This window comes from Nuphar pumila, chromosome 10 (genome assembly GCF_984573655.1).
Source record: "Nuphar pumila chromosome 10, dmNupPumi1.hap1.1, whole genome shotgun sequence".
NCBI lineage: Eukaryota > Viridiplantae > Streptophyta > Magnoliopsida > Nymphaeales > Nymphaeaceae > Nuphar > Nuphar pumila.
Window position 1 is genome coordinate 12,857,842 of NC_143258.1, and position 17,693 is coordinate 12,875,534.

The window sequence follows — 17,693 nt, forward strand, 5'->3', positions numbered from 1 at the left end:
AAAAGTAACAAATCCTTGCCTTAATGTCCTCTGTCACCCCATAAAATTTGGGAAATTTTTATGGAAGTTTGATATCCGAAATCCCCTTTAGAATCAACATTTTAGGCAAAAATCACAAAATTTAGGGTTTTTACTTGAATTTCCATATTTAAAAATACAAAAAAATTAAATTTTCGAGCTCCATTCTGTTTTTAGGGATATTTTAGGTGTCTATGCCAAATTTGGCTTAATTACAAGTTTATTTGCTCCATGTGTTAGTTTATCTTTAAATTCAGAAGCGAAAATCAGGCGAAAATCATGTTAAATTTGATATTTTATGATATTTTCGTCATTTTAGGGATTTATTCATGTAAATTAGCATGTAGAATCATATTAGGGTTAATTTCAATGTCATTTGCATTTCACATTTTCCATTTTTGCAAAATTTATTTCAAAAAACCCTGGTTTCAAGGCCATAGTCTTGTTGTCTGGGGTATTTTGGTCATTTTGACCATAATTTCGAAATTTCAATTTCTAATTTCATAAATTTTCATGCATATCATCATATTTTATCATATTATGTTTGATTTATTTCATTTGATTTTCCAAATTCCAAAATTCCAAAATTTACAAAAATTCTTTCAGAAAACCCTGATTTCAAGGTCATCAGGGGTATTTTGGTCATTTGGACCCCAATTTCGAATTTTCAAGTTTATTTTCGAAATTTATTCATTATTTATCATGTTTATATCAAAGGGGGTATGATTTTGGGTTTATATCTGAATAATATCTGATAATTTCCCATATTTTCGGATAAATTCAGAAAAACCTACATTTTTGTGGTAACCTTGTTTTCTAGTTTGCAGGAACATTCAAGAAGAAGATTTAACTTTTATTTCTTTTATTTATTTTATTTCAATTCAATGTAAAAATCAATGTAATATTTGGAATAAGAGTTACTTTTCTGCTTAGAATAGGGCTGCATTGCATATAGTTTAATTTCTGCAAAATTCCAATATCTGATGTATGATCCATGTGTATTTATTTCAAATCCACTATGGTTTACATGAATGGCACGTGCACAAGATTTTATGGAGTTTATAAACTCGGTGGGATTCGTATTTATGGCCATAGTCAGAATACGAAGAAAACCAAGATTTATGATCTTTATATCAGCCACATTCAGCCTACACTCTTAGGCTAACTTCAAAATGCACTGCATTTCTCAAAGTTTTAAAAGGATTTCCCAATTCCTCAATGAAATTTCCTTTTCAAATTCATATTCATTCATTCATATCATTCAAATTGCATCATTTTCAAATTCATTTTCCAATTTCAATTTTAGAAAAATCAATTTTCTCAAGGATTTACCAAGTCTTTCTTAGGATTTGATTTTCTCAGAATCCTAAGTTTTCAAATGACATTTCAAAGCGTTTCCTAAGTTCAAACCAAGACTTTCCAGTATTTTAAAATTCTCAAATTTCAAAATCCCAAGTTTTTAGAAATCGATTTTCTCAAATTTCCTATTTTCCTGAGAATCCAGTTACCTGAGAATCTATTTTCCATTTCAAAATCCTTTTCCAATGAATTTCTTAGATTTTCTCAGAATTCTCAAATCCATTTTTCTCAGAAAAGTAATTCCAAATTTCAAAATCGATTTTCCAAAGTTCAAGTTCTTGAGAAATCACTTTCCAATGCAAATTTTTGATTTCCAATGAAATTCAATTATTTTCTCAAGAATTCAATTTTCAAGTACTTTTCCAATTAATTTTCAAGCATATTTCAATTTTCCAAAGCAAACATCATATATTCTCAAACTTGCATTATTTTCAAAATTTCATAGCACAAGCCTGATTCTTTGTGCATTCTTGGAAAAATAGAGCATAATTTAGCTATTTGAGTCGAGTTAAAGCACATAATTGGTCCTTGGTTCAATTACCCCTAGTAAAGGCGCCAGGAACGGTTGAACCTCGTACCGACAAGCGGATCCCATTCCACGGAATTTTCCCACAAATTTTCAAATTGGAGGCGAGTTAATTTTCAAAAACCATTTTCAAAACTTTGGTCGAGTTTGACTCGAGAAAGTCGTTTCTCTCTCGCAAGGGAGGGGAAAAATTTTGCGATGATAACAGGTGGTGATTCTCTGACGATGCCATCAGGGTGGTGATTCTCTGATGATGCCACTAGAGTGGCGATTCTCTAACGATGCCGCTAGGGTGGTGATTCCCTAACGATGTCATATGAATGATGATTCTCTTTGTTTTGTTGTGTTAGAGTGGTGATTCTCTAACGATAGTTGTCTAGAATGGTGACTTTCTAGCGATAGTGGCCTTGTATGGTGACGCTTGAGGTTGTTCGTGAAACGTGTTTATATGTCGTGTTGCTGCATGATTTAGTTGTGACGTATTTTGCTTGAATTATGTGTAGTGCACCCGATAATTTTTTTGAATGATTGTTGCGATTATCGTTTAACAAGCATGGTTGTCGGACCGATCGATTAATTACTATATCTTTTTGTAAGACCCGCGAGATTTTCTGAGTAAATTACTGTTTGCTTTGAGTTGATATGTATGCTTTCGTGTGTTTATGAGGCTATAGCACGTAAATAAGTATAAATTGACTATGCTTTGTATTTCGGCTTTGTGCGCACGACCGAAAAATTGCGTAAATACACTATGTAAGTAAGAAGAGCTTCATTCCGGATGAATTAACTTCTGAAACTTTAAGGATAAGTTTATATTCTATTTGTATAGTTTGTCCCCGAATTTGGGACCTATACGACAAAAAAACCCCATCAGTGCATGTGAATTACGAGATTTGCTTAACGATAATACGCGAATCATAATAAGCCTATTTATCGCAAACGAAGGGGAATTTTCTTAAGAAGCATTGAACATTCCATGTTAATTGAGGGTTTAAAAATAACTAAACAATTTATTGAAGTCAATTTTATATTTAGAAGCATTAAATAAGCATTTTTTCAAATATGTTGCATTTGGCGATTTTGGATTTGGATTCGGATTGACTAGAGGAGGCCCAAACCTATGTGGAGCCCCCTCTAGTGGACGTTTTTGTCCATGGTGGACTAGCTGGTCCAGGGTTGACCAGATGGGTGGCATTCTTGCAAAAGAATGCATGGGTTTTGGAATAGAGGGCCACGATTGGACATAGTCATGTTTCTAGACTCATGATGAAGCATAAGGCTTCATCATGAGGGGCAATTTTCAAAAAGGGGAGCATGGGTCTGGAGCCCCATGGTATTTTTGAAATTAATTTGAACTATTTCAAATAGCTAAATTCGGTTGGATGGGTTGGGCGGCAGCCAAGGGCACACCTTTGTAAAATCTCAAAACCTTAAATGCATTTTAAAACCCCTACAATGGCATTTTTGAAAACTTTTCTAAAAGTTTAAAAAGGAAGACATGCATTGGAAAGCTGGGCGGCTATGGGGGGGCGTGGAGCACCCCAGCCCTCCATCTCCTCTCCTTAAGATCCCAGCCACACATTTTGTTTAGCCCAATGTATTTAAGACTTTAAGAGAGAGAAAGAAAGGCATTTCCTTGTTGGGCGATTTTGGTGGAGCCTCTCTCTCCCCTTTTCCTTCTCCAAACCGTGAGAGAGTGTTAGTGAGTGTGTGTGGGTGCTAGGCACCACGTTGTCTGAAGTTCTTCAAACCATGGCACCACCTCCTCCATTGTAGAAAGCCTCGAGGGTGAGATTCTCCATCCCCTTTATCTCCAATGTGTGGTGAAACCGTGAGCTACCTTTTCTCGTTTCAGTTTATACTTGTAGATTTTGATAAGTATGTTTGCATGCATCACATTTGTGTAGCTTATTGAGCATACTAACATGCATATTCGTTGTACAATATAGTAGTAAGGGACCACGAAATCGTTTTGGGTTTCCTTTGCTCTTGTTCCTTATTGGATGTATTTCGTTGAGCAAAATAGGGGTAGGACGCCATGAGATCAGATTTCGATGCTCTTGCTTTTCCATTTCACGTATTTGCTTTTTCTCATTTTTGCAATATCGCTGCAATATCGTTCGAAGCCGTTTCACATTTTCCTGCATTTTCCTTGTTTCAACGCACCTTGTCCTTTATGGCTTGTTGCGTGGCAGCCATGGTTCTGCCCGGCTGTGCAACAGATTTGGATTTTTGCTATAGGGTTTTGGTTGGCAAGGACACCATGAACCAGCCCCACGCCATGCAGCTTACCAATTTGAGCCAACCCCATTGGGTTAGGTGTTGTTGGCCTGGGCTAGTCGGGTCGAGCCTTGGTGGAAGTGCACCAGCAGTTTATACCTTTCCATTTATTTTTCTTTTGTTTCGTTCGGCCATAGATAGATGCCTTGGGCTGTTATTTTTGAGTCGTTTAAGCAAGTCCAGGCTGTTGGATGTGTCCAGCAGCAAGTGACCAGACCGCCCCCAGCTGGGGCGTTTCCCCCCTTTTTTTCCAACTTTTTGGTTCAGCGTGGACCTGGGCCGAACCCCACCAACTCGGGTTGGTGTGGGTTTGGTTTTCCCTCTTCTGGGCTGACATGGTCTGGACCGAATATGGTCCAGACCTGTCAAGGGCCCCATGTCCTGAACCGAGTTCAGTTGGGGCGTTAAACCCTTCGCATTCTTCTGTTTTGGGTTTTTGAACCTGCTGCACCCTTGCGCAGCTGTTGGGCTGCAGCCGGGTGAAGGCAGGTGGGCATGCTCCCCTCCCTTGGCTGTTGGCTGAAGCCAACTTGGGTCTGGACCAGTTGGTCCAGACATGGGCCGTTGTTAGGTGGGCCTGCTGCAACCAAGTTGCAGCAGGTGGGTCGCATTCGGGTGCACGCTGTAAAACCTGCACCTTCTGCGTTTCGGTAGGGACCGAACCTCACGTGGGTCTGGACACCTAGTCCAGACTGTGCTCTAGCTGAGTAAGCCCAGCATGGTCTGGACCAGTCGGTTCAGACCTGGGTTATGCGTGGGTAGCCACAACTCGGGTGTGTATGTGCGGACGTTTTCCCCGGACCCGACACACCTTGTCGTGGTGTTTCGGCCCTTGCAATAGGGTCACGTTGGCGCTGTGTGACAGCACAACCGACCGTCTGTCCTCTTCGTTTCAGCAGGGCCGCCCACTTTGGGCCTGCTGTGTGCGCATGGTGCCCCGTGGCACCGGGTGGCCGGTGGTCACAGCAGCTAGAATATATGTATTTTTTCCATTTTACTCGCCACACTTTGAGCTTGTTAGCGAACCTCCTTGCTGCAGCCTATGGGGCTGCATGGGTGCTTATGACACCGGTTTCAAATATCCCAATAACTTCATAATTAATTTTGACTCGTTATGAATTGTATGACAAGGGCGCGTTGTCCAATGCAAAATTACGTAAAAATGGTTACGTATGCGCAATGATATGGTAAAAACTGCCAATTGGAGTAGTATAGATTCACCCTCGTTGTGGGTATGGCCACCTTAGCGTAGAACGCAAAATGTTCGCAAATGCTTGCAAATGATATCTTGTTAAATGTCTTTTTATAAAAAATAAGGTTTTTTACGAAGTTAAGACGTTGATGGCACTTCTCTTGTCGTACACGACACGACACCAATTACGTGTTTATTTAAGCAAATCAACACGAGTTATGTGTTGTAAGATATTATAACAAAGTGCAAAATAAAATGATAAACCCATCGACACGGGTAATATGAATGCATATTTTTATGCATGTGTTCACTTTTGCATAGAACGCAAAGTACTTGTAAGCGATGCCTTATCGAATGCCTTCAAAATGAGGTTTTGCGTAATTATGAAACCTATGGCGTATGTCATCAAATGAATGTGGTCACATGGTCGTGCTTATTTGATTGCACGAATCACTTTGGTAATTGAATGTAATTTCCCTAAGTACGAAGGGAGATTGAGGCACACGTATGGAGATTATTAGTCTTTTGAGACTTGTGTGATAATTGAAACACCTTGACGAGTTTTGTTTTGGGCGATGGACCCACTTCGCAAGAAGTGCTCGCTTTTGGTTGAGATACATGGTTTATGTACTTTTACACAACTCGTGAGTCATGCCTTACCATGGCAAAATGTTTCTAACTATCTCATCGTAATGCTCGATGTTTTGTAATGTCACATTGGTAGTTCACGCACATTATGGCACGATGCACATGTATGCCTACTTGCATTTATGCATAAATCACGATGACATAGCTGTTATACATCACATACTCTCTTGTGTTTTTGTATTAGTTGGTTATGTTTTGTTCTGCATAACACATTGATTAATTATGTTCCTTGATGCATACCACGTTATTGCTAGTAATTGTCATTTATTGCTCCATGTGTAGATTTGTCACTCTTGTATACTTCCTCATGTTTTAACTGTTCAATTACTGTAAATAAGCATGCTATGTGTTTCGTGATAAAATGTGTTGTCGATTCTCACATATGGATATATTGTGATTGGTTTGTTTCACCAGCTCAAAAGAGTACTGACCCCATTTTATGGGGATACAGGTGTTTGCTTAGGTGTGCGATGGAGCTCGATGTGAGGCAGCGGACATGAACCCCCACTTCTAATACTTCGAGGTTCTTGGCAGTTGTTGTTTTGAAAAAGGGAATGGTTGTACCATTTTGTAAAATGTATTAAATAAAGTTGTTTCAAATCAGTGTTGTTTCACTCCTGCAACCCGCCCAGAGTTTTCCGCTTGTTTCTCCTTTTTGGTTCTTCCGCACTTACGTAATTGGTTTCAAAAAAAAAAAAAGTTTACCCAAAAATCCAAAGGATTTTACAAGTCGGGAATTCTGGGGGCATCACAAATTGGCATCAAAGCAGTGTTTTAAAAAGTAATACAGAAGTGTGTTTCAAGTCTGTGCACGCATCGACCATCGCACTGTAAGTATGCCTAATTTGGTATAATTGTATTTCTGTGGTTTGATTGCTTATCCTGTATGTTTAGATAAAACCTGTGTGTTTATCGGGTGTCGTTCGATGCGAGACACAGTTTCGTGTTTAAGCCCTGTGTATTTGGCTTAAGATATTGATTGTCGGAACCTAAGGGTTCGTTCGCGCTTGTGGATATAGTTTCTCAAGCTGATTCGAGTAGACTCCTGCAAGAGTTGCAATTCTTGGTTGAGACCTAAGGGACTACTTGCGTAGTTTGCCCTTCTTGTTCCACATTGTGTTGGTGGAGACGATTGAAGAATCATAGCGATGATAGAACTTTTATCCTGATCATGTTATAAATGAGATGGCTTTGATAAGAATCGTTGTGTGAGGCTCCGAGTGGATGTTTTCCCTCCTTTCCAACTTTGTTGGAATTGTTCGTAACCCTGTCTTTGACGAAGGGTATCTTGCTGGATATGATCATTTTGGACAGAAGGATGAAGCCTTGTCTGTGCCAGTTGAGCCTCTGTGTATCTCGTTGGAGGATGTATTTGATCCCCAGTCGTTCTTGGTGATGAGAACGTATCTGTTGTTACGCGCTTGGCATGCTGCGTTTGTGTTGCCGGTGATGGCATTCGACTCCTGAGAGGGTCATGTTCTGGGGATAGTTTAACACCGATTATCAGGGTGTTGTTGCTCGTGAGAGAGCATTGCGAGGATTTTTGTTTCCCCCACCACTGTCTGGAGGATTGTAGTGCGTTGGCTCAAGAGGTGATTCCTGGTAGTGCCAACTGTGCTGTTGAAGTGGTTACTCTTCAATAGCGCTGTTAGGGTGGTGATTCTCTAATGATGCCATCAGGGTGGTGATTCTCTGATGAGGCCATTGGGGTGGTGATTCCCTAATAACGCTACTGGAGTGGTGATTCTTCAGTAATACCGCTAGGATGCTGATTCTCTAGTGATGCCATTAGAGTGGTGGTTCTCTAGTGCTGCCATTAGAGTGGTGATTCTCTAATGAAGGTCATTGGAGTGGTGATTCTCCAGTGATACAGCTGAGGTAATGATTCTCCAGCAAGGCCGTCAGCGTGGTGATTCTCTGACGATGCCATTAGCGTGGTGATTCGCTAACGATGCCATTAGGATGGTGATTTCCAAATGAGGTTGATGAGGTGGTGATTCTCCAGCAAGGCCGTCAGCGTGGTGATTCTCTCACGATGCCATTAGCGTGGTGATTCACTAACGATGCCATTAGGATGGTGATTTCCTAATGAGGTTGTTGGGGTGGTGATTCTCTAGCAATGCCGTTAGTGTGGTGATTCTCTAACGATGCCGTTAGCGTGGTGATTCGCTAACAATGCCATTAGGATGGTGATTTCCTAATGATGCTACTGAAGTGGTGATTCTTCAGTAATGTCATCAGGGTGGTGATTCTTTTATGATGTCGTTAGAGTGGTGATTCTCTAACGATGCTTCTAGGGTGGTGATTCCCTAACGATGATAAGATTAACGATGTTAGTTGAGTAAAGATGACTCTCTTTGTCTTGATGTGTTAGAGTGGTGATTCTCTAATGATGTTGTTAGGGTGGTGATTCCCTAACGATGATGTGATTAACAATGTTATGTTTGACGATGTCATGCGAGTGATGTTTCTCCTCGTTTTGTTGTGTTAGAGTGGTGATTCTCTAACATTTGTCGTCTAGAATGGTGATTTTCTAGCGATAGCGGCCTGGTATGGTGTCGCTTGAGTCAGTTCGTGGAATATGCTTATTTGTCATGTTGTTGTTGCACGATTGAGCTATGATGTGGTTTTTGTCTGAATTATGTATGCTTATGATCTTTGTTGCGATTATCATTTCACGAGCATGGTTGTCAGACCTATCAATTGATTATTGTGCCTTTTTGTCATGATAGATGACTTGGAAGACTAGATGCAACAATATTATGGGCACTGTGAACAACCTTGCAAAGGTTGTGTAACAGCAAGTGGTTGCGATGCAACAAATGAGTGTGAACCTTCAACACGTAGCCCAAGGTGGGCAGAACACACATACAGTTACCTATAAGTGATTCATGGAATTGGATTCCTCTGCTTTTGAGGGTAAGACAGACCCTGAAGCTGCAGAATCTTGGATACGTGGGATAGAATGTATTTTTCGTGTTTTGGATGTCCCAGAAGAACTTAAGGTGAATTTTGGTACTTATTATTTGAAAGACCACACTGAGAAGTGGTGGGACACTGTCTCTTCAGTTAAATTCAAAGACACGAATCTTACGTGGGAAGAATTTGTTGAAGTTTTTAACTCTGTGTATTTTTTGAAACATGAGTGCAGTAAGAAGATGCAAGAATTTCTGGATCTGCAACAAGGAACAATGACTTTGTCTGACTATATTACTAAGTTTCGTTGTTTGGAACAATATTGTCTGAATGTTTACGTCGCGGAAGATGAACGAGCAATAAAGTTCGCTCGTGGTTTGAGGCCTACTTTGAGAACCAAAGTGTTCACTAGCGGGCCAAAGTCACTCGAAGAAGCTATTGAGGTAGCTACTCTATTGGATGAAGACCAAGTTGAGCCACAGACTCAAGTTTTTGCGATTACGAGTGAGAAGAATTCTAGTTGGATGAAGTCTTCGCCACCTACTAGAGAGCGGAAGTGTCAGAAAGTATCTCAGAACCGCCAGCAAAGGCGATCCCAGCGATCGAATGTCCAGCGGAAGTGTCGACGATGCGACGAAGATCATGCTTTTGGAGCTTGTCCTCTCTACGATGGCAAGTGTTTCAAGTGCAGACAACCCAGGCATATTGCCAAGTTTTGTTCGAAGAAGTCTACTAGAGACTTAGTTGTGGCCGATTAGGCACCATCAGAGGAGATCTGACCATTTTGTTGTTGCTTGTCGTTTTGTGATTTCGCGAACAAAATCCTTTTTAAGGAGGGTAGGATGTAAGACCCACGAAATTTTTTGATAAAATTATTGTTTGCTTTGAGTTGATATATATGCTTTCATGTGTATATGAGGCTATAGCACGTAATTAAGTATAAATTGACTATGCTTTGTATTTCGACTTTGTGCGTGCGACCCAAAAATCGCGTAAATACACTATGTAAGTAAGAAGAGTCTGATTCCGGATGAATTAACTTCTGAAACTTTAAGGGTAAGTTTATAGTGTATTTGTATAGTTTGTCCCCGAATTTGGGACCTATACGACAAAAAAAAACCCGTCAGTGCATGTGAATTACGAGATTTGCTTAACGATAATACGCGAATCGCAATAAGCCTATTTCTCGCAAACGAAGGGAAATTTTCTTAAAAAGCATTGAGCATTCCATGTTAATTGAGGGTTTGAAAATAACTAAATGATTTATTGAAGTCAATTTTATATTTATAAGCATTAAATAAGCATTTTTTCAAATATGTTACATTTGGCGATTTTGGATTTGGATCCGGATCGACTAGAGGAGGCCCAAACCTATGTGGTGCCCCCTCTAGTGGACGTTTTTGTCTATGGTGGACCAGCTGGTCCAGGGTTGACCAGATGGGTGGCATTCCTGCAAAAGAATGCATGGGTTTTGGAATAGAGGGCCACAATTGGCCACAGTCTTGTTTCTAGACTCATGATGAAGCATAAGGCTTCATCATGAGGGGCGATTTTCAAAAAGGCGAGCAAGGGGCTGGCATCCCATGGTATTTTTGAAATTAATTTGAACTATTTCAAATAGCTAAATTCAGTTGGATGGGTTGGGCAGCAGCCAAGGGTACACCTTTGTAAAATCTCAAAACCTTAAAAGCATTTTAAAGCCCCTACAATGGCATTTTTCAAAACTTTTCTAAAAGTTTAAAAAGGAAGACATGCATTGGAGAGCTGGGCGACTATGGGGGGACGTGGAGCACCCCAGCCCTCCATATCCTCTCCTTTAGATCCCAGCCACATGTTTTGTTTATCCCAATGCATTTAAGACTTTAAGAGAGAGAAAGAGAGGCATTTCCTTGTTGGGCGATTTTGGTGGAGCCTCTATCTCCCCTTTTCCTTCTCCAAACCGTGAGAGAGTGTTAGTGAACGTGTGTGGGTGCTGGGCAACACATTGGCTGAAGTTTTTCAAACCCTGGCACCACCTCCTCCATTGTAGAAAGCCTCGAGGGTGAGATTCTCCATCCCCTTTATCTCCAATGTGTGGTGAAACCGTGAGCTACCTTTTCTCGTTTCATTTTATACTTGTAGATTTTGATAAGTATGTTTGCATGCATCACATTTGTGTAGCTTATTGAGCATACTAACATGCATATTCGTTGTACAATATAGTAGTAAGGGGCCACAAAATCGTTTTGGGTTTCCTTTGCCCTTGTTCCTCATTGGATGCATTTCGTTGAGCAAAATAGGGGTAGGACACCATGAGATCAGATTCCGATGCTCTTGCTTTTCCATTTCACGTATTTGCTTTTTCTCATTTTTGCAATATCGCTGCAAAATTGTGATGCCCCAAACCCCGACCTTATAAAAACCTTTGGTTTTTGAGGAATTTTTTTTTTGAAGGGATATACAGAATGAAAAACACTAGCGGAAGTAAAGGAGGGAAACAGGGGCAAAGCAAAGGCCGCAAGTCTGAGCGAGCCACAGTGAGAAAACCAACCACAAGCTAAGTAGAATATTTTTCATTTCCACAATAGTTGCAATGATACAAAAACGAGACTGGGTACAAAAAAGGACAATCTCACAAAAAGGAGAGGTATAACCCCTTAAAACCCCAAAACCAGAAGAAGCCCAAAAACTGCTGCAAAGTGTGGGTCTCAAGGCTCCTGTTGTGCGCCGTCGCACCGCGCTGCATCTACTTGTCACCTGTATCCCCATAAAACGGGGTCAGTACTCTTGCGAGCTGGTGAGTCAAACCATCCATGCATTATCATTTTTAAGGAAAAGCAGAAGGTAAACAGCATGCTAAAAGTGTGCTAAGTACCAGGCTATAACTAGCATGATGGAACAGTTAGAAGCATTGGAAATAAAAGTACTAGTGCGTGTCAAGTAGGTGCACGTGCCACAAGACTGTAAATCTACAAATGAGTAACAGTGCAACAACTAGCATAACAAAGCAGAAACTGAACAACATAAAGTAGCAGCTAAAGTAACAGAGTAGGATCCAACCAACAGAGTGTAGCAACTGAACAATAGTATACACTACTCTAAGGTAACAACTACGGTAAGTTAGTCTGTTTGGTTAGTCTTTATGTTCTTCTTCTTACCTCCTTCTGGTACGCGAAGGAAAACCCTCGAGTTCTGTGAGACATGCACCCGGCGTCTGTTATTCAATTTCTAATGTGGTAACCGGGGATGCTACAGAATAAGAAAACCACCTGCGGGCGACACACAGCCAAGAGAAACCTTTTCCAAGGGTAAAGGATTGCAATCCGTGCTACTGCAGTAGCAAAGGTCCTTGTAGAGGGCAACCTTGACCTCCCTAACTCCGAGTGACTGGAGGTCAGAGGGCACATCGGCTCCTCTAAAGAACAAGTCGTAGTAACGACACGTCACTCGGGGATGTACCATTCACCCTGTCCCTGGGTGACCAAATTGTGAATGGGGCGCGACAGGTTTATCTTATTTAGGCTCAATCTTCCAGTCGTACCTCCTCTCGAGGTAGTCGTGCCTCGTGGTCCCCACGGGGTACGCAAACGAGGACTTGGCCTGCCTATTCACGTGCTCAGCCTCACACGGCCACCACGAGCACATCGCCTATGAAGACGATAATACACTATTTTATTTTATGCCTAGGGTGACACGAACATGTGAGCACATTCTCACCAACCCGGGCCATTGCCCGTAGACTCCAATCGAGTCTCAAGACCTCAATAGGTCAAAAGTGTCGTACCCTACAATAGTTCTAGTTCCTTTCCAAGTGTATGTCATGTCGAGTGTAAAGCATGCCTCTGTGCAGTGTACATTCGTCGATATACGAACGGAAGTCAAACAGGAAAGCACTCGACATCTGGGTCAGTGACATACTTGTCAAAACGTGCCGGCTTGCACGTACGAAACCCAGAAAACCCACACAGGTGTAAATTCATCCAAAAATGCGTGCCATTATCATAACGCGGCAGAATCTCGCGTAGCGAAGCCATCCGCCAGGGATGTTCGCGAGTCCGACACTCACGAGTGCCGAGGGATAGAATCCAACCTAATCCCATGCTAATGGGAATAACATTGGCATATCCAGATGCGCGGCCGCATGATTGGGGCACGAACAAGACCGCAACCTGAAAGGTCCGTAGAATCGGACAACCCCACGCAAGCGTGTGTCACGACACTGCTTGCAAGCTCAACCGCATGGCCACCCCTACGGGGATGCAGGATACGAGAAACCAAAACCTGAAGCGGCAATTACGTTGCTAACAAGCGACACATTCCGCTATAAGGCTCGAACACTTCCTATCGGCACAGATGAGCAAACGTCACCATGGGGGAGTTCCCGTGGGACTCCACGGGGTCATGCCCATCTTGCCGGAACTTGAGAGTGGTCCGGGCCCCAGGCCAGAGTCCAACAAGGGTTGCTTATACTGGCGGCAAGGTGGTCGGGTGCCTTGGCAACCGGTGCCGATTTGGCACCAACAGGGGACCAAAAACCCGGAGGGGCTGAACAAGTGGCCAAGCCACGGGGGCCCTGCCATCCTTGTCTAAGCCGAGCGGCAGTATAAGTGGGGCTGACAGCCACAATGGCTTCAGCCCACGCTGGCAAACCCGGGTGTGACAACACCCGGCTAAGCCTAGAGCGCCCGCAAGGGTGCTAGGCTTAGCCCAGGGCCCAACGGCCAACCAAGACCTCAAGCGAGGTCTGGTCCACACGTGACCAGACCTAGCTGGGTCATGAAAACCCCTGGTCTGAACCCAACCGTGGGTTCGGACCAGAGTGTTGGGCCTTAGCCCACACCCTTGAGGGTGCGGCTAACCCAACCACACCACCAAGTAGGTCAGACCCACTGATCTGGCCTGGGCCCTATTAGCCTAGGCTCAGCCGACTGCAAGGGGGCGTGCCCCACAGGCACCCCTGGTTTGGCCCAAGAGTGGGTCCAGACCAAGGTACCCAGCGGGTGCCTGCCAGCCCACAAGGGGCGCCATAGAGGAAAGGTAGGGCACCCACCCCAAACTGGGTGGCGCCACAACAAGGAGGTCTGGACCCCCCTGTGGGTCCAGACCCAGCCTGGTTACCCCAGCAACTGGAGTTGCTGGGGGGGGGGGGGGGGGGGGGGGGAAGCCACGCCCGGTCTTACCCAGCCATGGGTCCAGACCAGGCCCACAATGGGACCAGCGCGCCAGCAAGGGGGCGCACCCCACACAAGCCTGGGTGCTCTAAGCACCCGGCTTCAAGCTGCACAGCAGCCACACCTGGTCAGGGGGGGGGGGGGGTTAGCCACCTGCTATAGATCCTTGGTCTGTAGCATCTGGCTCAACCCGGCCCTGGGCTGAGCCAGGCCGCACCTACCTAGCACGCTTAACAAATGGGTGCGCCAAGGAGGTGGCCCGGGTGCCACACACACCGGGCCCTCAGCTGCTCCCAGGCAGCGAGCAAGGGGGAAGAGGGGCCTATACAGGCCCCTGGTTCGAGCCAAATGATGGCTCGAACCAGGGCTGTAGCCCTTGACCAAGCAGGTCAAACCCTAAACGAAAACCCCCGGGTGCTAAGGCACCCAGATGGTGTGTTTGGGCTAACCAAGGAGGGGGGGGGGGGCTCACCCATGGTGGGCTCACCAATGGATGGGTCCACTTCGAGTGGGTCTGGATCCAGGATGGCCCAGACCACCCTGCCAACCGTGGGCTGCAGCACGAGCTGCAGCCAGCCCAGCCAAAAGAGAAAAAGCCGGACTGACCAACTTTGGTTCAGTCCGGGGGCTCATTGCAGGGCCTGCAACGGCCCAGCCCACAAGCTGTGGGCTCAGCAAGGTCATCAAAAGGACCTGGGCTGGCCATGGAAAGGCTCAGCCCAGCACCCCACCAAGCACCAGCCCCAAAGGGCGTTCTACCACTATTGAAAAAAAACGAGCACGGACATGAATTTTTTTTTTTTTTACCATAGCTAAAATGCATAAGGGAAGGAGGAGCTCACCTTGCTGTGCAGGGTTGACCCAGCTGGAACCGCAGCTCAAGGGGGAGAGAAAAAGAGAGAGAGAAGTAGGAGAAGAGAGGAAAAAGAGGGCATCGACCCTCTCCCTCTTCCTTTTCTTTGCTTAAAAAGAGGGAGTGGGGCGATGGATGGTGGGGAGTGAAGGAGGGGAGATGTGTGGTCTCCCCCTCCCACGCCCCAACCTACTCTAAAGATCTTTGGGGGGGGTGGGTCCTAAGGTACCAAGTACCTCCCAACCACTCCCCTTAATCTAAGGGGAGTGGTTGGCCTTGACCTTTCAAGGTCAAGGTCAAGCCATCTTGTCGGAACCTGAGAGTGGTCGGGGCCCCAGGCCAGAGTCCAACAAGGGTTGCTTATACTGGCGGCAAGGTGGCCGGGTGCCTTGGCACCCGGTGCCGATTTGGCGCCAATAGGGGACCAAAAACCTGGAGGGGCTGAAAAAGTGGCCAAGCCACGGGGGCCCTGCCATCCTTGTCTAAGCCCAGCGGCAGTATAAGTGGGGCTGACAGCCACAATGGCTTCAGCCCACGCTGGCAAACCCGGGTGTGACAACACCCGGCTAAGCCTAGAGCGCCCGCAAGGGTGCTAGGCTTAGCCCAGGGCCCAACGGCCAACCAAGACCTCAAGCGAGGTCTGGTCCACACGTGACCAGACCTAGCTGGGTCATGAAAACCCCTGGTCTGAACCCAACCGTGGGTTCAGCCCAGAGTGTTGGGGCTTAGCCCACACCCTTGAGGGTGCGGCTAACCCAACCACACCACCAAGTAGGTCAGACCCACTGATCTGGCATGGGCCCTATTGGCCTAGGCTCAGCCGACTGCAAGGGGGCGTGCCCCACAGGCACCCCTGGTTTGGCCCAAGAGTGGGTCCAGACCAAGGTACCCAGCGGGTGCCTGCCAGCCCACAAGGGGCGCCATAGAGGAAAGGTAGGGCACCGACCCCAAACTGGGTGGCGCCACAACAAGGAGGTCTGGACCCCCCTGTGGGTCCAGACCCAGCCTGGTTACCCCAGCAACTGGAGTTGCTGGGGGGGGGAAGCCACGCCCGATCTGACCCACCCATGGGTCCAGACCAGGCCCACAATGGGACCAGCGCGCCAGCAAGGGGGCGCACCCCATACAAGCCCGGGTGCTCTAAGCACCCGGCTTCAAGCTGCACAGCAGCCACACCTGGTCAGGGGGGGGGGGGGGGGGGTTAGCCACCTGCTATAGACCCTAGGTCTGTAGCATCTGGCTCAACCCGGCCCTGGGCTGAGCCAGGCCGCACCTACCTGGCACGCCTAGCAAATGGGTGCGCCAAGGAGGTGGCCCGGGTGCCACATGCACCGGGCCCTCAGCTGCTCCCAGGCAGCGAGCAAGGGGGAAGAGGGGCCTATACAGGCCCCTGGTTCGAGCCAAATGATGGCTCGAACCAGGGTTGTAGCCCTTGACCAAGCAGGTCAAACCCTAAACCAAAACCCCCGGGTGCTAAGGCACCCGGATGGTGTGTTTGGGCTAACCAAGGAGGGGGGGGGGGGGTCACCAAAGGATGGGTCCACTTCGAGTGGGTCTGGGTCCAGGATGGCCCAGACCACCCTGCCAACCGTGGGCTGCTGCACGAGCTGCAGCCAGCCCAGCCAAAAGAGAAAAAGCCGGACTTACCAACTTTGGTTCAGTTCGAGGGCTCATTGCAGGGCCTGCAACGGCCCAGCCCACAAGCTGTGGGCTCAGCAAGGTCATCAAAAGGACTTGGGCTGGCCATGGAAAGGCTCAGCCCAGCGCCCCACCAAGCACCAGCCCCAAAGGGGCGTTCTACCACTATTGAAAAAAAAACGAGCACGGAGATGAATTTTTTTTTTTTACCATAGCTAAAATGCATAAGGAAAGGAGGAGCTCACCTTGCTGTGCAGGGTTGACCCAGCTGGAACTGCAGCTCAAGGGGGAGAGAAAAAGAGAGAGAGAAGTAGGAGAAGAGAGGAAAAAGAGGGCATCGACCCTTTCCCTCTTCCCTTGCTTTGCTTAAAAAGAGGGAGTGGGGCGATGGATGGTGGGGAGTGAAGGAGGGGAGATGTGTCTTCTCCCCCTCCCACGCCCCACCCTACTCTAAAGATCTTTGGGGGGGGGGGGGGGGGTCTAAGGTACCAAGTACCTCCCAACCACTCCCCTCAATCTAAGGGGAGTGGTTGGCCTTGACCTTTCAAGGTTAAGGTCAAGCCATCCCAAAGAAATCCCCCCCCCCCCCTTTTTTTTATTTATTTTTGAAATGCTTTGGGGCTACCCCCTAAGGGGCGCCCAGCTTACTCCCCCAAAACGTGGGCTGAGCCCACCCACTTTACAAAATTCCCTTTTAAGGCCCTAAGTTAATTATTTTTTAAACTTTTCAAAAATGCCTATGAAAGGTGAGTTTTTTTCAAATTATGTTTTTCATAAACTCTAAAAAGGACATGGGCTGAGGTGGGGCCCATGCCAAACCTTTCTAAATAGCAAAACCCACCCCATGTAAAAGTGTTTTCGAAAACCCTATTCTAGGTTTTGAGGATTTTGCAATTTACTTCTTCTTTTTTTTTGTAAAAACTCAATATAATGAGTATTTAAAAAGGACTCATCTAAACTAATTTAAAAATCAAAATTTTAAATTACATTATGTGAATTAAGATTTAAACTTTCATAAAGTATATTTAATTTCCCAATTACGGTGAAATTGGGCCTCGGTATGACTCATAATTACCGATATACCCCTATTTCGCCAAGATCCGTGAAATAACA